The sequence below is a fragment of the Temnothorax nylanderi genome, unplaced genomic scaffold, assembly GCF_030848795.1.
Source record: "Temnothorax nylanderi isolate EJ_2023f unplaced genomic scaffold, tnyl_v1.0 TNYL_tig0074_pilon, whole genome shotgun sequence".
Lineage (NCBI taxonomy): Eukaryota > Metazoa > Arthropoda > Insecta > Hymenoptera > Formicidae > Temnothorax > Temnothorax nylanderi.
Window position 1 is genome coordinate 555,723 of NW_027249136.1, and position 24,470 is coordinate 580,192.

General features: G+C 40.9%; 1 protein-coding gene across 11 annotated transcripts in view; it reads right to left on the reverse strand.

Annotated features, from left to right (window-relative positions):
* Positions 1-24,470, reverse strand: part of LOC139774149 (neurotrimin-like) — a 307,096-nt gene that overhangs the window by 141,199 nt on the left and 141,427 nt on the right. For 2 of the 11 annotated variants that reach the window (XM_071709180.1, XM_071709178.1), the window contains one exon: positions 17,220-17,308. The exons of the other annotated variants lie outside the window; for them this stretch is intronic. The gene's annotated coding sequence lies outside the window, so the exon portion shown is untranslated. The remainder of the gene's footprint in view (positions 1-17,219; positions 17,309-24,470) is intronic. 11 annotated transcript variants of the gene reach the window in all.

Genomic DNA, 24,470 nt, shown 5'->3' on the forward strand with positions numbered 1-24,470 from the left:
AATTGGCGAAATATCATAAAATAATAACACAAATCGCAAATTTTTTATATCCTCCTATTCTTCAACATATTATTTAATTAAAGTTTTATTATTAAAGTTGTTTTTCATTCATCTAATGTGCAAAACATATTTCAAGCAAATTAATTTTTCATCTGGAAGAAGAAAAATAAGTTCTAATTATTTAGATCATTGTTCTAATTATTTTTAGATCATTAGAGAGAAAAAAACAAAATATTTGTTAATTTTTTGTATGTTTTATATGTGATAGATTAATTATCATACACGATCTGTCTTTTCGACCGAATATAGAATCTATATTTGTATCAAAAAGGCAAACGTCTTTATTCAGTATCAATAACATGTATGTGTGTCCTTATTCAGAGAAGAATTTTCACCCGAACGATTTTATCCCCGAAACATCGATCTCGATATCTAACCAAGTCAAAATATTTATACAGACCGATATTACCGATCCCTATTGATACAAAACAGTAAGTTTCAAGAGAGATCGCATGTTTTGACAATACTGACCTATCTTGGCAACCGGAGACAAATAAGAAATAAATAAGGAAATTTAATAAATAAATTCGTTTCGTACATCGCAAATACAGACGTGCTACGAGAAAGAAAATTCTGTTTTGATTCGCTTATAAAGATATAAATTAGAGTGTTCCAGACGTATTGTTATGATTTGTTTATTATTATTACTATTCACTTTGGAATCATTAAATATGTGATGTTTCGAATCATATCATCCCTATATTCAAATATTACTTGAATAAATGGACAAATAAATAAATAGATACGTACATTTATTTCGCTAAATTATTCGAAATACGGATATTCCCGACAAATACATCTGCTCGAGGACGACAGAAATTATTCGATTCGTTCCGATAATCAAGCGAGTAGTCGAGCAGGATGAATAAATCCATCCCGCCACCCGTGCACCCGCATTCCGAAAGGAGTATCCCGCGGGAATACTCTGTCGGTTTATCTTCGGTTCTCGTATTTGTCTCGCGAGCGAAGGACTTCCCGCTGCCTAACAATTGCTTCGATCGTTCGTCCCCAACTATTTCAATCATTCAAAACATTTCGCTATAATTTTCTCGTACAATGATCGATATCATCGTTCGAAGAAATCCTCGCGCTCATCTTTCACCCTCGTACGATCGATTTTCGTTAACGTCTATTTTTCGAATATACGATCGACACTCCCGAAAGATCAAGATTTCGCGAGGAAACGTTTTTCCGAAGCAAACCAGGCCGTTTCGCCTCGATAAATGATCTCCTTCGTGAAACGTCGTAAAAGTGACGACTGGCACTCTGGACATCGCATTTGTCCGCGGATGTTGTCGTCGTTCTCACTTCCGGTCGCGTATACGTCTGCCCGATATTCGGATTCTCGATTATATGATCGACAAGATACATGAGCCAACGGAAAGAACGGGGAGACGGAGGGAAGATAGGAAGATAGTAAGGGATCGAGGGACGATGGGAAGGAGGGAGAAGGGGAGAAGGGGAGAAGGCAGACAAGTGCGGATAGAATCTTGAGCGGAGGACCGAACGCCGCCGCGCCGCGCCAGGAGGAGATGGGAACCGTGAGGGCGAGAAGTATGCAAATGCGAGAGTACATTTATCTCGGCACCACGCCCATGTATTTCCTGGGAGCTTCCGGACGCATTGTCGGGGACGAATCGAATACCCACACTCCCCTCGCGACACCCTGCCGTCGGCGAACACACGCGCAAACACACGCTCATCCACACGCGCATACATACGTGCGGCGCAGTAGTCTATATGCGTATGTGCCACCGGTCCGATACTCCGGAGATTTACGAGCAAACTAGCCCGGTCCCCAGGGCTAATAGACCGGCAAGTTATGGGCCAATTCAATTTAATTTCGAAAATAAACAACCACCATTGGCGACGTCGGTCAATTTATTCCGAGGTCTCGCGAGCCGGCCGCGATGCGGCTGTACTCGGACATTGCAGGGATGTGGGCCTCGCATATGTAGTCGGAAAGTTTCCCGGTTATCCACTTCATCATACAGCCAACGTTAAGCTCACTGAGAACCCTCATAAGCTGGTACGTCAAGTTCCGCTCCAGATTTTCGCCGCGATAATAAGGGACTTAATTGAAGCGTTCCGTCGGCTGAAATAACATTGTAAGTATCGTTTTACGAATTTGTGTATCGCGATATGTATACAATGTTTATAAAGCGAATGATATTGATATAAGATGTAAGAATCACAAATAATATGATTTATACCGTTTGAATTAAACCAAAATGCAAATATATATATATCTATATATATATGTATATATGTACAATGCATTTGAGTTATACCGTATAAAAGTAATAAAAAAAAGTATTTCGCTGAATACATAAAAGCAACAATTAATTCAAATCAAGTTTTACGTTGACTATAATCTATAATCCTCAAACCACTTCTCGTAAATAGATAACTACGTTACTCTGCGTTTAACACTAGAACTATCAAGGGAAAAATGATCGACCCGTTTGACATTTTTTAATAATTTATTACTCATTTTTAAAACATCTTAATTTCTGAAATTTTCTCTGACTTTTATTGAAATTACAACATAGATGATTAATTTTATTAACTTGTTTTCTCTTTTTCTCTTTCCTTTTCTAAGATTTCTTTAGTAGAATTAAATATACATATAGATTAATCTCCGGTAGTTGTAGTATTAATAACTTTTAAATCTTGCGGTGATACTGTTTTATAACACATGAGCATAATACATGTATATGAGCTCGATGAAAATTGCGTTATTTATACGAAGACAGTGTCAGTGATTTTCCGAATTTAATAATTAATATGGCAATTATCAAGATGATCGCAAATCTCAGGAGAAATAAGAAACTACGGAATATACGATTGACTCCGTAATGTTTGTATCAAATAGAGACAAATGAAAGAAAGACGATAACGAATTCGGACACGCTCTTGTTACCAAGAAGCAGCCAAGTTTAATGAATTATCGTACTTATAGTTCCTTGCAACGACAAGAAATCGATGCACGTTAAATTACGGAGTGGTAATAAAGCCGAGCGGGGTAGTAAAGCCGGCACGGCTCATTAAATTCTCTCGATAGTTTTCCCGACCCGATTTATCGATGCATGCGCGGCTTCGTACTCTATATTCTCGCCTAAAGTATTGCTTAAGAATACGCATTCTACCCCGACAATATAATGAAGTTGTAGATACGCCGCACTTTATCATCATGAACTGGAACGAACGGTGCTTGAGTATCATTAAGTAATTTTAGGAATTTTTATTCTAGGTTATATAATAAAGATAATTCATGCCGTTAATAAGATCGAATATTCCTTTAATTTTTCTTTGGCTTAAATTCACTTGCCGACAAAAGTTGAGAAAAAGACAAAGTAATTATTTATAAATTGCTTAATATATATTTTTTGTATTACGAAATTCTAATTGTGTCTCATAAAAATTGTATGTATACTTCTCACTACATCAAGTAATAACTTTTTATATTTGATACAATCAATTACATAATGTACATAAGTATAATGATATAAGTAAAAATATTTAATGATTTACGAGTAATTGTACTGTTTTTAAATTTTTGCAATTTAGCAATTATTTTCTTATTGGCCCTACTTTTTCTCAAAGAATATTGCAATGCTCTGCACAGCGGGATTGACGCGACAATTTAGAGTTTAGAGACATACGCATATCCTGCATACGCGCATTAACCGCTCCAAATACGAGCTATTGCTACTTCGGTAACCAAATGATTTAGCCGGCCAAATGATGAATGTACCGCCACGGCCGCTAAATTACGATGCAAATTGTACGGACTCCGAGCGTCATTTTCACGCGAGTTGCACCGCGCCGTGCAACTTTCTCGCGAGCAAAATTGGAAAACTGCATCGTGAATTATACGTTAATTACGCGTGACTCTCGGCAAAGCACAGCTTGCGTGCTGACATCGTCCACAAAATTGCAAACTTTACGTGATAACACGTGTACGATCGAGAGCCGAATGAAATGCTACTTGAAAAATCGCGCTCAATATCGCGGGAAGAACTATAATACGGGACAGCTCGTTAATATCGTCCGCATATTTTACAAAGGAGGAAAATAAAGGACGCTCATTCAGTTTGTTTGATTAATGGCAATTTTCTCATTATCAGCCTGGAGTGTCCGTTCGATCAAGTGCTTCGAGTGGATTACACTCCGTACACAAACTCGGTTTCTTTCTTGTGTCACTTTGGGGCAAACAGCGGCGCCGGTCCATTATTGGATGCCGATATTCATCGTGCCTGACCTGTCGATAGATTCACGAGCGTCTGCTATCTTGGCTCAGCACGTACCATATTCCCTCGTAATCGCGCTGTTACAGCGGCCGTGTTGATCGTCACACGTGTAATTGGGTCTCTAAGACTATGCATCGGGATACAGTTCTGTCCGATTTCGCATCCGCCGGCATCGTAAATATGCTGTTTCCATGCAAATACACGTTGACAACATTATGCCTGGTTTTATCGCCGTAAATACGTAAAATAATAACAGATCACTGTTTTCGAAATAATCTACAGACAGAAAATGTTCGTTGTAAGAATAAATGCGATTTCTCATTAGCACGATTGAACATTTTTCGATTTAAAATGATTTTAACATATAGAAAATAAGTGATAATAATAATAATCAAGAGACACGGTAGTGTCTTGCGCCAAGTACACGCGCAGCGCGTATATAAAACACATGAAGTAATTACGAAATGTCTAATTTTCTTAAGCTACAGCTTTGCGACATATATCGTTCAAGCGGACCAATCAGATGTAAGAAAAAAATAGAGAATACCAAGCGATGACAGGGTTATTCGCCCGCCGTAAGAAGGAAAAACAGGGTGAGCGAGAATTCGCGCTCGGGCGATCGGATATCGGACCTCGGACCGCGTCTTTCGCGCATTTTCTTTGAACGACAAAAGACGGCCAGGATGCGAATTCTTCCGTGATCAGAATCGAAGAACGGAGTAGACGAATTCAAGGCATCCATGCGAGAGTACGATGGTAATTCGCGTGCCGTTGGATAGCGAGAAGTAAAACGGTAATAGAAGTAAAACGTGATCTTGCAAGAGCTATGGATACTCATCTGTTTTAGAAAGTATACACAATTTTTTGCTTTCTCTTCAGCAATAAGTTCCTCTCTAGTTAAATATTTGGTCATTTTTCAATTATGATGGGAAATCAATTCAGGTGGTTTACAAGATTTGCGTCTCTCTCGTATTCATTTGATATTTAAGACACAAGTGAAGACGCTCAGCGAAAAGTGTAAGAAGTTAGAGAAAAAGGAAGCCTGCATGCGGTCAGATTACCATATATCCGATTACATCCCTTTCGACAGACACCGAAACGCTAACAAGTGCAAACTATGGCTTCGTACTACATTTGTTTATTCCTAGTCCCAGTCACAAGTAAAGGCCAAAAATAAAATGTTCACGTACGTCAATTAACTTTCCAATTAACATATCGATCATAAATATTTACTGCTGTGTATAAAATTATTACAACCTCTGGCCATACATAAATTTCACAATTCAATAATTACATTGCATTATATAAATAATCACTTTATTATTATACACAGCGCTCACACATAATAATTTTTATTTGTTTGTTTTATTTGTTGTTGACAGATAGATATGTGTTGTCAATTTTCATTTAATTGACGTATATATTCATTACCTTGCGAATGCGATTGAAATAAAATAAAAAAGGATCGCGCAGATACAAAAACAGATAACGATTTCTTCGATCAATTATCAATATTACTATTTATACTCGAGACAAATATTGCACGTACCCAGACATTATCTAACGATTCAAGCGCGGATTTTCACCTCCACTGGGGCTATGCGGTGCATTAATGTAATCCAAATGATAAACGATGTAGGAACTAGGAACAAGGTGCTGCTTTATGCCGCGAATCCTATATTAACAAAATTATTTCCTCAATATTCAATTGCGAATTCGACAAGAGATTTACGTTGTCGTCTTGAGAGATTACTGAAATTAAATCTTAATTTGCAGCTTATCGAGCACATCGACATAATTAACATTAAACATCGACAAATCATGAGAAATAATTGCGATTAGATTAAATTCTCATGTGAAAAATGGATTTCGATGTGAGTCAAGGAGTTTATGTGGATCATGCAAGTGAAATTTTCTGGAAAACGTCACGTCGCAACGTGGCGGAAAATTTGATTTCTCTAATGGGATCTTTCATCACGGCGCGGTGTTACATCCCGCAGAAAATACTTGGTGGAGTAAAATCGCGGAGTTTCGAACAATCTCGACATTAATTCTATCCTGCGCCGGCGGCCGAGCGCTCTCTTTCTCTTTTTAGTGCACGTTTATAGAAATATTTTCTATAAAGCGTGCTCTCCGGCACAATGGTAACCATGCTGGAAGTGAAAATACTTTGTCTTGTTTTCAAAGGGATTTAATATTTATCATAGCGAATGCTTAAAAGACTGTTGCCGACAGGTCTCATAATTTAAGTGTTCTTTCCACTCACGCTATTTTGCATGCTGTCTCGTCCAAGTGTGCCGCACATAGCGTTTCATATCGAAGGCGGTGCTCTCTTGCTCACGAGCGGAATCGATAGTTTTTGCGAATGCTGGAAATGCATATTCGCGACTATCGCTCGTCCGATCGCGGCCGCGGTCTTTTATTCCCCATTCGATATAAGAAAAAGTTACCGCGGTATAATCATTTTGTTATAAAATGGAAAATTATAACGGATGACGTTCTTACTATCTATTTCATCAAAAATCTGTTCCTGTTTTCTCGGTAACTTTATCTATATTGTTGCGTTTGCAATATATTTTTTTATTTTCTAACGAGTGTTCTATATATTAAAACAAAGGTTTCCTTTAATTACTTTTTAAAATGTTTTGTTGTATAATTTCTTATAATTCTTCGACCGACAATTACTAATTTTTATATTGAATATGATATCGTTTCACGGATGAATAACGTTAATATTTGTCCTGATACTTTTTTATGATTTTCATATTATTCGCAAACATTTTTTTTAGCTGCCGCGGAGAACACTGGATCGTTGATGTGAAAAAATAACATTCCGCGCGATGCACGATATAGCTCTAATCACGCTTATTGTTAGGACAGACCGATTTATTTTCCTGTGTGCCGTGTGTATACTTTTCTATCAAGTAAAAACATCAACGAATCTAATTAATAAAACAAATGCGCCTTTCATGTCCTCCGTACGTCTATTTATCGCCCGAAGAATTAATCCCCATACGTCGCTCGTCGCGAAAATTAAAAGTACACTTTCCCTCATCGCGATCCGTCTCGCTAATAAATTACGCGTCTGATTAACGACGCCGCCGCTAAACTGATCGATCGTGGGAACTGATAACCGTGCGAAATCTATACAGATGAATTAACTTTCGCAAAAGGATCACAGTCTGAGCGTTGCGCGATATTAAAAATGGGGATGCTCCGTTATTCTTGGTACTGAGAAACTTCCTTATCCATATTATTGATTTGATTTACTTAAATCTCTTCAGGGCTGGAGATAGTGGAGTATATATTCTGTCATGTCGCACGACGGATTTTCATAGCTTGCGGCTTTCCTTTTTATTCGCGTTCGCGGACGACGAGTATGTCGGAACTCGCGTGTCTTGCGTGGTACGCTTAAACGGCTTTTTAACATTCGTCGCGTGTACACTTCTGTGCTTGTGAGCGTGGGGGCAGCGCTCCTGTAAAAAAATACACACGTACTCTCGGCTAGCTGGTCGAAAGGGACGGGGAGAAAATCAGAAGGTTTTATAGAACCGTACGACACATACGTGTGTGTGTGTGTGTTTGTACGTAGATTGCCTGCAGTCTTCCTTTACGTGCGGATTTTTTGAGCAAGTTGACTTTCTCTTAACAAGAATACCGAGGCATAGATAGCTTTTTAGATCATAAACAATTTAAAAAAAATAAGTATACAAAAAATTGCAAATAAATTACAAAATTAGTTTTTACTTACATTCCCGTGCACTTTACTTTAAATTAGAACCCTTGTAAATTACTTCAAGACAGCTCCGAGTTTCGTAGATAGAAAGAAACGAATCATTTGGTGACATATGTCAAGTTTATAACGGTGAACTCATGAACTGTAGTTAAATCATAAATCCTATGACTGTAACCCTACGAATGTAACTCTGTCACGTGTAAATACGCGACAAAATTATCGTATAGTTGTACGAAAAAAGACAAAATAAGTATAGATGGAAAGATTTTAGTGTAGTAAAAGTAAAAAGTTCGGTTGTTAATTTGATTTAACTGAATAACACAAATTCACGTTAAACATTGCGTTAAGAAGGACTTAAAGATATTTCCTCTAACAACATATTTTAACACAATATTGCAATATAAATCTTGCTATTAATGCATTTGCACGACCGTCTAATGTAACGAAATTCTGTGTCACAGCTCGTCTACATGCTAAAGAAACAATAGAAGTGTACGTATCGAATTTATAAAATTCTCATCAATAATGCTTTCGAGGAAAGCTCGTTATCATATTCATTATCGACAGAAGTTTTCACTCCCATGCAAAAATTGCATCCGCATAAGCTCTCGTTCAAGTACAGGAATATTAATGTACTTACATTGTGAATATGAGCACAAAGAGGACATCGGTGCGATAAGCGGCGGATCGATAGGGCCGGGAACAAGTCGTTCGTATGATAAAGTACTAAATTGCAGTCGCGGCAATATTTCATAACGTATCCACGCTGGTCATTATCGCGTTCTGCGAATTGTGACGTGTGTGTGAACATTTTCGAATCAATTAAGCGCACTCCGTGAAAATCACGAAAATCGCGCGAAAAACAGATCTCGTTCGCGGGAAATAATATCGCTGGCGAGCTGTTAACGAAAAAAACATTGCATGATAATATTCCCACTTGTGATTATGCGTAAGAGATTGTTTATATCTCCAACTGATGATATAAGTTTGCGTTCCTCTGCTTATATCAGAAGAGAGGAGGGAGGGGGAGGGAGAGGGGAGAGAGAGAAAGAAAGGAAAAAACGCAAACCGAACATCAAAAGCGCATAATTTCAGCTTAACACGGACGCCACTCGAAAGAGCACTTTTACCTTGCTTCGTTATTGGCAATAAACCTCAACCTGTTCTTTGCGTGTACACGATCTTGCGCGCGCACGCGCGGCCTCTCCTATGTTGCCTGTGCAATTCGTGCGGCATCGAACGGAGGTGCATTTAACTCTCCGCACGTGTGCGAGTTCACGAGCCATTGAGATAAAACGCGCAGTAAATAAACAGGGCCGCCCGCGCTATTATTTGCGACAAGAAATATCGAATCGGAGCGGTGGCGGGAAAGCTGACCGGATATATCGCACGCATGTACTCGCGTACATGTGTTTAAGTGATGCGAATATATCGCACGTAGCTGCAAAATGATCATGACACACAACACGCCTAACATCCAAGTTTCCGCTTACAGGTGTCATTATATTCGCGTTAAGCATTCGCGGTCATTGTGGCAAATTATTCATTCGCATTTGTCGCGTCCGTTTATTTGATTTGGCTTTAGTTTGTTGCGAAAAAAAAAACTACTCGCGTGCTTATTAGTCCTCTCTTTACTAATCATCTTTATTACGTAATGGTCGAGTGAGAATTTTGATTTAAGACCGAACATCTTTAAAGTCTTGCAATGGTGTGCATACGGGTATAGATAATTTAAAACAGTAGTATAATATTATTGAGTTGCATAATAAGTTTATACCACAGTGTCACAGTATGATTACATTTTCTCGTTATGAACTGGAATAATGATAATTTGTTGCCAGACTATCGGAAGTACATTTATCGAATTCGAATTGAGTTTGGTTATTAGTAAATTAAAATAATTATAATTTGTTGTTGGGCTATCCGAAGTACATTTATCGAATTAAATTGAGTAATTCGGTTGCTATTAAATTAATATCAGACGCACGATACACAAAGAGATATAATAACTTATCTACAATAGAATTTTCATAAGAATTTGGCTTTTCTGTCTTTTCAATCGTCTTCTGCGAAATCATCCTTGACGGGAAGTTCCGTGACCTAAATAACGAAAGCAGATATCTTGCGTAGCGAAGCGAACCAGGAATCGAGGATTAAAGAGTTCCATCGCGCCACAGGACGAGATATCAGATCGGACTGTGCCGCGGTGGTGGAAAATCGTCCAAGTTTTCAGGTCGACAGGGAGTATCAAGGAGGGGCGACTCAAGAGGCCGGCCAGGAAATGCAAAGAGTGCAAGGAAGAGAAGGAAAGGGCGCGGGAGCGAAGAGGAACCGGAGATCGGCATGAAGGAGTGCCAGAGTCTCTCTCTCTTTTGAGAGAGAGAGGGAGAGAGAGAGAGAGAGAGAGAGAGAGAGAGAGAGAGAGAGAGAGAGAGAGAGAGAGAGAGGGGGAGGGGGAGAACGAGAAGAGAGGAACAATTGAATCAGTGAAATCAAGCTCCCGCGATCGAGAGGGCTGGTACGCGCTCGAGCGCAATCACGACCACTCGCGAATTTAAATGCCACCACCTCGTACAAGTCGACGTGCTCGACCACCGTGCGCGGCCACTGGAGACTGTGGAAAGGGACGGAAAATTTAACGGGCGTATGCGTGACACGACGCGATGCGCTCCATCTCCGACGAGCGGGTGCATCGCCATCTCCGGAGGTGCACATCCATTTGAGTTCGCTACTGGCGTGTCCGGCGTGTCCGACGTGTCCTATACGAGCTACCAAGATCTAAATTATACGAATAAATCCGTTTTTCTTTCGCTTCCTACCATTTGTTTTTATCCCTTCTGCCGAAACTATAAGTATGTACAACTGTGAATCTGTAGAATTAGAAATCTCAAATGCCTATGTCAAAGTAATTTCGAATAATAAATTTCGTGTAACGTTAGTATATTTTCATGTAACATCGCGTAACATACCTAGATTAGATTCAACCGTGACGTGATACTCGATATCGTTCAAGTCGCTGCTATGCCTGCAAATCTTGATTCATGCCTTAATATAATTTGCATTTCATCGGTCAATTCGGACAGGCGTGACGTTACGTTATTTTCACTAAAGCATCGTAAGGTTTTCTCGTGCTTCAGATTTTATTTACGGTTCACATATAATTGACGTATCGTAAAACGCAATATCGTGCGAGGAATATTTTTTTCTTTCTTTTGAACGTACGAAATAACTATAAAGAGAGAAATATAGCGTGTCTTGCAGTTACCTAGCAATTATACTAAATAAAACGTCGTCAACGCAATCATGTACGGTTAATAAAATTTCCAAAGGCTGTTCTCAATGATGTATAACCATTGCAATTATAATCGTAATCGCAATTGTAATTGTAAGAATTTCGAAAGTCACGGCTTAACGAACACTCCACCTCTCTGGAAATATCCGGCTTTAGTTTTCCGGTGATTCTTGCGCGTCGTTGCGAAGCTTTTGTTTCCAGCCAAAATAATCCGTTTACTTCTATCGGATAGCAGTTGACGATCGTCGATCAATTCAGCTATCCGAATTAACGACGTATCAAGAGCCAAATGTAGCTCTCTAATATTTACCGGATATCCGGGGGAAGCTAATCTTTCGATGCGAAATTGTACGTCGTCGTCGCAGCGTGTAATCGGACGAGAGGGACTCGATTGTACTAGATCGAGTGGGCCATCGACCTGCGCGCGATCGACCGGACTCAAATTTAATCTTCTAATCCGAGCAGAGAAGAATCGCAAGAGAAAGAAAGAAAGAAGGAAAGAGAAAGATAGAGAATGTGCACAGCAGGCACGAGCAGTTTCCTTGCTTTTCGTCACCGTGTGCAGCTTTTTCGTGACGGCAAGTCAGTAGCGTCGACAATTTTCCATTGGACTCACTTTTAACGGAATTGGACGGCTCGCTCGGATTTTACGACGCCCAGCTCTGTCTTCCGTGTACGTTCGGTCGCTCGGATCTCGGCGTTCGGGAAAAATAGAGAAAAATACGGGGAAATATGTATATTGGCAAAGCCGTTCCGCTCACGCGCGTACGCGAGCTCGAAGCGCATATTGAGCCAACGTCTCATCCTGACAGACGTATGAGACGTTTATATGATATCCTCGGTGCATTTAGGACTGGCTCAACTTAGCTCTTGGATACATTCGATATGCCAGCGTGCATCCTATGTACATAATAAGCGAACTCAACTACATCGAGGCTTTTGCGAGCGACCTTGCACACACGGAATAAATTCACGTCTCGGTCAAATTTCTTAGACAACTCTGTTTATCCGTCACGCATCAGCGTTGAAGTTCGTAAAAATTATTGTAATTAATCATCTCGATGACGTGCGGAACTGCATAGAAAAGCGGAGGAAACAATTTGGAAAAAAAAAACAGTTAAGTCGCTTATTCCTACCGGCGTATTTTATTATCAAGACGCGAGGTCGCGCATGTGCCATGATTTTCTTTTATTCGTCAACTTATCAGAGAGCGGAGAGTATTCTCAGGATGGATATACCGAGCGAAATATAGGTCACCGACGAGGACGAGAACAATTTATCGTACCATTGAGTTTTGTTTCCCCCGTTTTCCACTATTTGAATTACGGAAGTAATTCAGTTAGAGTCCAAAAGGTACATACAACATCGAATCTGGTGTTACCGGTAGCGAGCGGTACCAGAAAACGCGATTGCGACGCGACGGCTTTCACGAAACAATTTCTACGTGCGAATGGCCGCCCGCGCACGCAGATTTCTACTTGAAAAATGGCAGACGTCTCTAGAAAATAGTGACAAAAAGGCAGCGCTTTTTTATTCGCATCAGTGTTTCCCGCGTAGGACTCCGGCATGTACATTTGTCGGACGTCACGGCACGCCGCGTGCAATTTCCGCGGGCGACCACTCGAAATTTTTCTCCCCAGCCGCGCTAGACAGAACGAGCACTTAATACGTAACGCAAATCGGGGAGGCGAGCACTGATTCACGGGGTACGCGGGGCTATGCGCTACCCTAGCCGTGGATACCAGCCACGTTATTTCGGTCAGTTACTGGTCGGTAGCGTGCAAACGGCCCGCAATTACTCCGCTTTCTAATTTGGTTCTGGCCGTTCTACCGCCGATCTAACGATCAAATCACATGATCACCAGCCGAAGGACCGAGGGTAGGTTAAAACGTGCCGTAACGTAAGCCGATCCTTCACTTCACCTCTGTGCTTTCGCGATATGATACTCGTGTTCTTTCACAGTTATGAGGAGGTTTCCCTATCGCGCGAATAATGTATTGACGTTGACGTTAAAAGATGGAAACCTTATTTTTTCATCTCAGTCTTTACTTATTCTTTCTTATAAGCAATTTATTTTATTTCTATCTTTACTTTTGAGTTTTATAAATTCTAAGAGATATATAATATAATAATAGATTAGACTAAAATAGGTAATATATGCTACGATACGATAAACTTTACTCCATTCTACTGCTCGCAAAATTGAAGAGAAAATGAGATTGTTATAAAACTATAATTTCGCCAAGGAACATGGCGTGCAATTGAGCAAGTTTCGCAGAGGTCTGTTGAACATCATCGACCGTCAATAATCCATTTAATCCGCAAGTAATTGACCACCGCGGCTCTCTAATCTCAGCGCTAAAGAATTCGCGAGTAACTTTCGAAATTTGTCGCGTTGCTTTGTACTTCGCACGGCGAAAAACTACGAGCAAAGTCCATCTTCGGGAAACATTGCTTTCGGGCGAACGGACGATCGGATGCTTTCTGCTTCCAATCGTGATTCTGCACGTGGACATTCAAGTTTTACGGAGCGTGAACGAAATACGTGGAGGGTGATGTGGGGAGGTTGGAGAAAGCCGAGGAAGGATGGGCTGAATCGAGAAGACTTTCGTTGGCGGCGATATTATAGATTCTCTTGAAGAGTGTAAGGTTGCTGCCTGGCAGCGATGAATGAAGCACCGCTACGAGAAACGAAGGAATATTTCTATCCGATGAACGTGATGGAGAGATTATCGATGCGGGTAAGAAAAAAGACATCGTAGTGGAAAGTACTAGTTTCAATCAGCAAGAAAGACATACACTGATATCGTGCAATGTATATTACAAGGTGTCTCGTAGTTTCTATCCGCATTCTGTTCTCTCGGGTATCTCTATTCATTAGATTATTCGCATCTCCACGACTATTATAGCGATTTGCGCCGCTATTAAGTTGAATTTGCATCGGACGCTGCTATATTTCATACGCTGTGGAATACTGAATGGTAACATGAAATATTTACTGAATCGTAACACGAGATATGACACATTTAATGTATAATGCATCAGCTGAACGCTCAGAATTTTTGCGACATTTTTCTATAAATCCTGCGAAAGATAGCGTCAGTGACTGAATAATTTCATCGATGCAATTTAAAAATTCATGCAATTATGGGTTAGAGAAATGCGATGTTTGCATGTTCCATTTTGAAGAAGAGTCTACAATGTTAGTGGATTTAAAAGTTCCGAAAATTCCTTCCGGCCTGCAGTTTTAATAGAATTAAGAAATCGTTTTATGCGTTCGCAAACAGCGGGTCTTTTTAACCGGAATTTCCGACAGACCGAGCGCATTTGCGTAAAAATGTGTTACGTCGGACAAGCAGCGGAATACCTTAACGTTGAATAACATTTGGAGCTCTTGTTATTCTGTTAAAAGAGATCGTATCGTAGATAATATTGTATCACCAAATTACTTCATCTTACGCTATGGTGAAAAAGAAAATAACTAGCCAGCACTATCTATCTGTTTTATGCGCTTACATACATGTGAAACACTTGGCGAAACAAATTTCATCACGTAACGCGCGAAATTATTTCACACACGCGACAGAGAATAACTAAAATTCCTGTAACCGTATCTGGTGTCGCCAGAAAATGCAGCACCCGCGCTAATATAAAACAGAAACGTACTCGACCGGTTTCCCTCGCTTTTCTCACCCTCGTCCTCCTTTCCCCACTCTCTAACGCTGGGTCATAATAGTTTCCGCCGAAAATTCATGTCCTAAAAATGCGCCATGACATCCATAAAGTCTGCCAGTCGTGAAAATTCGGGAGCGACTACAGCCGACATATACAAATATGGGCCTGGTATACCGAATTCCGAGTGAAAGCACTAAAAGAAATTTATTCATAGCTCGCATCTATCCGCGGGATAACATCTTCCGGAGCCACGCTTCAAGAAATATATACGTCCGCGGGAACGTCACGCGTTCGCGCTCGCGCTCGCATCGAGAATGCGTCGTGTCGTACCGCGACGATCGATCGTTCCTGCCGTGGGGTTCTTCTAGAATCCCTTTCAGGAATCTATGAATATTCAACGGGGAGAGGGGTATTTTCTTCCCGTTTCATGTTCGTACTTTTTGCAGGGCAGTCGGTTCATAATCTTCCTCTCTCTCTCACTCATTGGGTTAAATCAACATTGCTCGTGTGCCGCGTGTGCGGCGCGTTCGTTAACGACTGATCGACGCGCGCAAGCAAATCCGGTCGATTTAAACCGCTGCGTCGACTAAATTTCTCGCGTCCTTTTGAGACGCGTAGCATGCTAAAAACTTTCTTTAATTTTGCACGTCGTGGCTAAATGCGCGACTAAAAGGCAAATGAAAGCTTAAACGCGAACAGCAACCGTCGAACTCTTATAGCTCGTGAATACATAATGCAACTCTCTTCGGCTACAAATGTAATCTTGCATAAAAAGAACAGCAGGGGATGCACGCTAGACTTGAACTTCCGCAAATAAAAATTGTGGAAACGACGAGAAAAAGAGGACTTTTATTATTACGCAAAATGTATGATGCGTAAGACGACGCGTCGAATATTTCCTAAGAATCAGCGAACGTACCAAGGGAAGGATCGACTCTGCGTTTGCTAATTAACACACGTGTTCTTGTGTAATGAAAGCGAATTCGATAGCCGCGCCTGGACAGTCGTTACAACCGGTTGCAGGCCACGGGAAACGCTGTTTTCACACGTGTGGTTAATGAATGCGGGAACCCGTAATTAGTTATTGGTTTTAGCATAGCAGACATACGTTTATGCGCATTGTGGACCAATAGCCGTGGCAACAGACCTCCGGATGGCACCTGACGCAACACTGCCGGCCGCATACTAATCAGAACCGCTACGGTGGAAGTATATAAGGATTGATGCAAAACCCTGATCCAACGATCCTGTGTGTATCCATATAAAAAAAAATAAAGAAAAGAAACACTTTATTTTTCGGAGTCTTGTCAACGAAAGGCAAATGACACGATCGTGCGTCATTTGCAACTGCGACGTGTTGGAACAGAATTTAGAAGTCACGTCGCGAAGTCAGTCAGGTCAGGTTCGCGCTCGCTTTTGCCCGAAATAATTAGTTGGGACAATTTTATGTCGCGGATGCTAGTGCGAGACTCAACGGAAATATCGCAGGATATCAGTGCCGACGAGCCGCCTCGTCGCGTCGGTCGTAACGTGATTCCGTGACCTGAGGTTAACTGCATCTGCTGCCGCGAAACAAACTGAATACTAATAACGACGTCTCTCTCGCGCACGCCGCGCGCCGCCGTATTACAACATTGAGTGCCAAGTGTGGCCCGATGTCTGCTATATCACGCCGTGTATCTGCAGCATCCACCCTCATAGATCTGATAGGCGAACTAGGCCACATCTCTCTCACTTCTCTTGCCTTCCCGCCGTCTCGCACTGACGTACCGCTACGATGCCACCGTTTCTGCGAGGACTCCGCGAGTTAATCTGTCACATTTCGCGGAATATCGTTGACAGCGACGAGATATGCGCCACGTGCCGTACGTGATTCGTCTGCCTAATTAGCTCGCGGGTATAAGATCGTCTCGCAGTTTTGCGCGGATAATATGTAACAACTGCCTTAGATCTGCTAACTGTTATTTGTCTGACGAATTCCGCCCGCCGCGCCGCACCAATGTAAAATCGCGCACCTATGTCTGTTTGCCTTTCATAATTAGCTGCAATCTCACCCTACCGTTTTCCTTAATTAATTCTGTGTCACATATGTGGAAAAGCGTTTTCTCCTAATATCGGTATGCCCTAGACACCTACGTTCTAAGATAAATTTCATAGGAGTGACAATTCACTTACATGTTATAATATTTAGTATTTACTTACGTAATCTTCATTTTTATTCTCACGTCGGATCAATGTTTCTTCCCAAAAATAAATACCGCTTACACTATTTCCGTATTGAGGTCACTTACCTAAAACAGAGAGAAATATTTACAGTTCGTAACATCGTCTATAAAAGTTTTGAGGAGATGGTATAAAGTCAGAATATATAAGTTCATACGAATAAATATAGAAATCTATATAAAAGTCATTTAAAGAGAAATAACTGCGGTACTTGAAGCATTGAATAATTAATAATAATAATTAATACTCGATATGAATCCGAGAATAATCATATTTCTTCCAATATACGCAAGAACCCCTCGACAAAAGATAACACCTAAATCGAACAAAAAGCCAATCCATCATTCGAGCTGGATACGATCATCCTCCATCTCGTCGTTTTGCCGACCCTCGAATCGACTGCGAGTAATAGACCCCTGGCAGCGAGATTCGAAGCCAAACGTTGCCGTTCGCGCTCTCTCGTCGGTGCATAAATCCGTTCGCGGCAATTACGGTAAAAGGGCGGTTAATAATTGACCATTGGGGAATTATCAAATATTTAGGAGCTGCATGTGGCAACAGGGTGGGGTGGAGTGGGGTGGGGTGGGGGGAGGGAGGGAGAGGACGAGATCCTCTGACCTCACCCCCCAGCACTAACCACCCGAGCGTCCAGCCTGCGGGCTTCTAGCATTTAATGGCAATGCGGTTTACGTCGGCTAGGCTCGTGAGGTCAGGACAGAACTTTCCCAGGGATATTTGTAGGTTAGTTATGGCTTTTACACGCGAGGTCCTGGCCGGGTCAGGCCGCATTATGCGGTACTCGCAAGGCGCGCGTCGCGCTACTCAATTTAGCCCCGGCTACTCCATGGCAAGGTGGGTGTGGCGGTGGAAGGTGGAAGCTTTCGCCTAGTGGACGGAGTGGACCTGCAGTAACGATACGATGCAGCGTGTCGATCCGAAAATTCTTAGCGTCTCGATCGAGCATTCAAACAGCCCTAGTAAGTAAATATCAGTTCGAATCGTACGAATCGGATACTTGGACTAGATTCGAATGCGGGAGTTTTGATCCGAAATATTCGGATACTGGAATTTCTCAAATATCGAATTTTCTGTTACATTGTTAGCTGATTCGAGCATGCCTGTCGGTATCTAAATATCGGGCAGCGATATTATCCTACAATGTAATTCCGCCAAATTTTACGGAAGCTATTAATTTAATAAACATATTTATAGCGCGCATAGCGCAATGCACGAAACGGGGTTGTATAACGATACACGAAACAGGGGAGTTAATTAACGACATAAAAGATACTCGGATCTTATTTTCGCGTGTACGGCGCGAATGTGAACGATCGTATTAAAATTACAATAGAAATACAGAGCGCGACCAGGACATTGTAGTTTTGCGTAACAAATGGCAGAGGCAAAGCCTCTTATCCGCGTCGCTAGTGTTTTGATTAAAACCGCTTTTAATGAGACCGCTGTTGCGCGCTATCCGACTATCAAAACGAGCGTGCGCGCGCGCAATGTCGGCATTTAACGTCCGCTAAGTGCAGAGTCTTTCATTAATTGCGGTCAGGATAAAGGCTCTTGTTTTGCATGCAAACCGACATAGCCGGCGGTCCGACCGCCGCGCGCGGCGCCCACGCCGTCGCCACTGCGACGGTGGTCGGGGTCGCTTTGCTGTCCGGCCTACGTGACATCATCGAGAACACCTGCACACGAACGGACCATTACACCGGCCGACCGATCGCCAGCTCGATATATCACGCTTTCGTGGTCTCGAGACGCCCTCGAGACGCAAAATGCGCGCGTGCTCTTCCCACCTATCGTCGATACAATCGATACAGAGAATCGATATGCCCGAATATTTACTACGTTTTCGGTCTGGCCGCAGGATTTATCGCGTATCACGTACGGATTTCCATCGAACAATATACGTAATCCGTGGAATTCAATTTACGGTGGGAGAATGAGCGCCGATCGATCGGGGGCGATCGTGTTTGGTGGTAGCGCCAAAAATTGAAGGCCAGTTTACCGACTCGCTCTTCATCCTCGATATATCGGGCTCCAATGCCGATACGCTATATACTCGATATATGGTTGCTATATAAGCTGAAACGCTATATATTTCGAGTGTAGTTGCTACAAGCATGAGCTTCATCGAGTTTGCCGGTCTTTGTCGTAAATAATAGGTGTCAAGCAACTTGAAATTGATCGAGTTACGGAAGAGACCCGCGGAAGAGACTTCTAATTGAAGGCGGGCGCGCACGCGCGCGCCTCAGGATCACCCTTGGAAAACCCCCACCGGCTTACGAGAAGTACTCGTCCACGCGCATTTCCCAATTTGTTAATGTTCATTCGTCGTGATTACGCGAGCGCGTCCTGTAATTCCCGGAGCTTCTTCTTCTCCTCGTAATTCCAAGACTCCTTATGGATCTTGAGAAAGGCCGAGCACGTACCTAGTTTCGTCCTGTAATTTGTGACTGGGGGATTGGAGCTCGGCAATACGATAGTGGACCGGCAGAGGGGCGGGCTTGCGGGTCAGTAGCATCATTAACGTCGAATAGGATATTCGGGCAGTTTCGCGCACACAGTTTGGCCTTGGTTGAGTTTCATCTGAACGGCTCTCCTCCATGTAATTAAGCTACGAATCGGTATGAAACGACTAAAAGCTTCCGAAGTACAGCGGCGTCCGCCCGTACATACACCGTACATCGTACGTCCGTGCAAACACACACGCACCAACACACATTTACACCAACACTTAACGCCGTGTTGAGAGCATAGTTGGTGTTGATCACGCAGGAGCGTGAGATACGCGCGGCCGCAGAAATTCCGGACGTACGTAAGCCGATTTACGTGGTTTGAGGTCCGAGCAACGCGATTAATTTCCAAAATCGTTGAAGGAGAGACAGCACGAGAGTGCACCGTCAAGGGTTACTTGCAAGGGTCGAATCGTTTAGAAAGTTTTGATTGTCTATTAGCAACGATAAAGAATATCCATTTTAAAATAACATGATATGAAAAATGTATCCATAACAAGTTTATAGAGATGTCTCTCTCCAAGGAACAAATTCGATTTATTTCCAAAATATTCGACTAAGTATCAATAATTTGTATAATCAACATGTACAAAAGTATGGGTATATATAAGTAGTTTCTTATTTAAAATGATCGAAAGTTAGAATAACTCTTTTTTAGTATAGATTTTTCTTCTCAGAGTGTCCCATATTAGAAATTCGCTGTCTGTTTTGTATTGTCGAATGAAATATAGCTCTCAAATATGTCGAAGCCGAATAGAATAAACCAGCTCGTCGAATCGACATTGTATCGATTCACGATAATAATGCAGACGTAATTCTGTTTTTGTAATTTTTTTACGCGAGACACGCACTTTATTTTCTCATTTTACATAAATGGACTGTGGTCTCGGCTCGGTTTTATCGCATATAAATGGAGAACTTGACGTTTTTCAAATGGAAAAGGTAAATTGATTTTGACTCATAACGGAAATACGTGCGAATATCGCGATAAATGTAATAATAATATGGATAACAATTTCCAGATTGGTCGTATTCGCGAGAGAAAGTGCTAGAAAATAATGGAAGCCAATTTCGAATACTTCCGATATTTTCGTAATAGTCATAAGCGAGGGACGCGAACGAATCTCTTCCGAACAACGGGGGGAGACAAATATCATTATATCATAGGATGTCATTATAATGCCACCGGGGAACCTTTCAATGGCCATCGTTATCCCTTAATTAATTATCTATCATGTTCTTAAATAACGAAAGGTCAAAAAGGTCTGATCTCGTGCTCCATTTCCGAGGAAACAGCCGCGTCCGAGTTCGATGCGCAATTAAGATACCCTGGGGGATAAGAGAAATCCCGATTTGTGTACAATCGATACCGGGCAAAATTAGCGAGATAATTTAGATCGGCAATCGAGATTGCGCGCGATCCCAGGTAGGAGCGGATTACACACAGAAGGTGGTACCACCTAAATTCACAGACGGATTTTAAAGACAAGCCCAGCTGAAACTCACCCTTGACCTCGTCCTCGATTTAATCCAGAATGTATTCGCGTGTCTCTTGCCAACGGCAACTTAAAACTCGCTCGATTCTTGCCGCGATTACTAACGTTCGATAACAGTTGACGGACAGCCGGAATTTCGCTCGACGCGACGGCACGAATCGATACAACTGGCTCTCGGAGTTACTATTCTGTCCGTCTGGAACGCTAACTTTTTTGTCGGTTCCGTAAATCTTGAGGTCACTACGCCCCCCGAAGACAAACAGTTCCGGATTTTTAGCCGACGACCAAGGAACTCAACTGGTCAGTGAGTACGAGAAGAAGGACGATATTTTTGTCGAATAAACCTGATTGTGACTTAAGGATAAAAGTATCGTTGGAAGTACATCATCTCGTTATTCATTGCTGAGTGAAAGAGCAATGATTTATGTTTTTCTATCCAAAAGATAACTGTCGTCTGCAAAGAAACTATTCTTGCAACCGTTAAGTTGGTAAAAGATGCGCTAATAGCTAAAATACGCCTCATAAAAAGATTGTGTAAAATAGTTAAAAAATATAGAACGCTATTATTTATAATATATAAACTGCAGAATTTATATAAAGAAATTTAAGTGCAAATTACATCAAATGTGAGCAATTCCCATTATTATTTGCACACACGATTGTCGACGTTTTGCTATGAACAATGGAAATATACAACGAACCCGTCCGAGCACAGTCGATGAATAGAATGACAACAGGCGCAACGACACTTTCACGAACTATTAAATCCGAGTAATTGCCTGACGCTTTGCGTGATGGATATTTGCATTTTCGCAAATGAGAATATGAAAGAGATAGAGAGAGACAGCATTGAAATGCAAAAAATCGTATGTTGTTTTGGAAATGCCTGGATGAACGCGTTGTGTCGCGTTAAAGCAAGAAGATTGGGTATATCCGTTCAGTTGAGTTCAGTTGTTCAGTTCAATTTACTTTAGTCATATATACTACATATAGTAAATTTGCTCTACACATTAATGAAGACAAATGAGTTGTACTCCGAGACAAAAATTTTACAGTCGTATAAAAATAAAAGCTCATAACTATACCATATACTATTGGTACACGCATTTAGCAACATGATATCCATTAATTTATTTTTATTTTATCGAATTTTATTTTTGAAGAATAAATTATTTTATATATAAAATTCAAGATTTCTAATTATAATTTTATTATAATTTAAAGTAAGATTATCATGTTCTATTTTATGCAGCCATATTCCCCTTTCTTCCTGCGATAATGTACAAACACAGAAGATTCAACAACTGCAAGGTCTGCACACCGTTTTCCGCGGCGGCGATTCCGTGACGTGGAAAAAGCAAACCATTCTCCGTGGTGGAAGAGTAAAGACGGTAGACTAACAGACAGGAAAGAAGAAAGTGCCCGGGAAACCACGTGAAAACTCTACCTTTCCTGTACTTTTCTCCGAAGATTTTTTTAAGACGCTCCTCCACGTCCGTCCGGAGTTTTCACACTCATCGTGCTTCTCGCTTCGACCGCTTAAATAAGAAATACAATACGGAGCTTTTAACGCGGTACACGTTGCTGAAGAAACTCGTTTTATTTCTTTAATCCACCTTGCGAATCGACAATCTCGTCTTCAATTTCCTTTTGCATCCTTTGCAACATGGATGCATAGCATAGTAAATATGTGTTAATTAACGCTTGTGTATTCAGCTTGCGTTCTCCATGTAATCAAACATGGAACAAATATATCAATTACACGAAAACCTATATCGATCAAAACGGCTAGTGTCATTTGATTAGATAGTCGAATGTTTTACTTTGAAGAATATATATTTTTTATGGAGTAAATATTTTTTTTCATTAATACATCGTCGCATTTTTTCAGCGATCCTCTCTAAGGATGTTACGCGAATTTGACTGAACGATTCGAGGGCAAACCCATACAATACATGCGCAGGATCAAACGGCCCAAACCACCCTGTGGAAGTACCGAAGTGTTTTATTACTCACCAGTACAGCCGGTCCATAAAAAAGGTTTGTTTGAAAATATGCCCCCACATTCGGCAACGCGCTGCAACTTCCACTATGGGCGGCACTTTTTGAATGCATATATGTAGAGCGGAGTACGGACCGTATCGAGTGCCCGTCTATACCCATAAAATCTCATGCCAGCCGGGGCCTGTTATTTTGCCGTCCGAACGATCGAGTCCTCCCCGAATAGCGAAGTGCTTTATCTCCCACTTCCCGATATGTTGCATTAAAAAGAACACCCCGCCTCCTCGTGCGATTTTTTAATAACAAAACTCGCAATATTTATGTTTAAACATTTTTTTACAATGTGTGTGTGTGTGTGTGTGTGTGTGTGTGTGTGTGTGTGTGTGTGTGACCACTATCAGTAACTTTGGAAAAACCTGTCTCTTTTTTCAGGCTTTTTATTACGCAATGAGATGTGAGATAGAAAAGCATAGCCGTTTCTTTCTTCGACTATAAGACCGAACGTGAGGTAGTTTATTTATTTTTCACACATATTTTTTAAGAGACGAATAATAAATCGAAGAAGGAGATTGAAAGAAAGTAGCAGACTCAATCAATACATCAAATGTAACAATATGATGTATGCTTAGAATATAAATGAAATAACTAAAACGTGGCACAATACAAAAATGACTTTTTCCTTCATTCATATATTCAATCGGATTTCACTCTTATATAATTTGTCCTATATTTGATTCTGAAGTTAATTACATATAGTGATATTATAGAAATTATAATAGGTACCGCAGATTAATAGATATGTGGCAGTTTATTAGCAATTCTATAAATGTAAATAATATCGTTATTATACGTGTAATAACCATCTTTGGTTATTCTCTGTGAAACGGTAATTTACAATATATATGAATAGTACAATATATATGAAAGTTAATTAATTATTCCATAAATTAATAACTCTATGAAATAATTAATATTTTGCTATATAATATCTACCGCATTTATTCGTGATATAATTCCTTTTTTTGTATTCCCATAAAAAAAGCTTATGAAAAATTGAAGCAATAGAATAACACAGTCGTCCTATCTAAAAATAAATTGAAACCAGTTTTAAAAACTGTCCTACAAACGAGCGGGTAATGACAAATGCACTTGTGAAACGCATAGCGCGATCGAATTTGCAACGCTGATAGTCGTCGAATGCAATAACA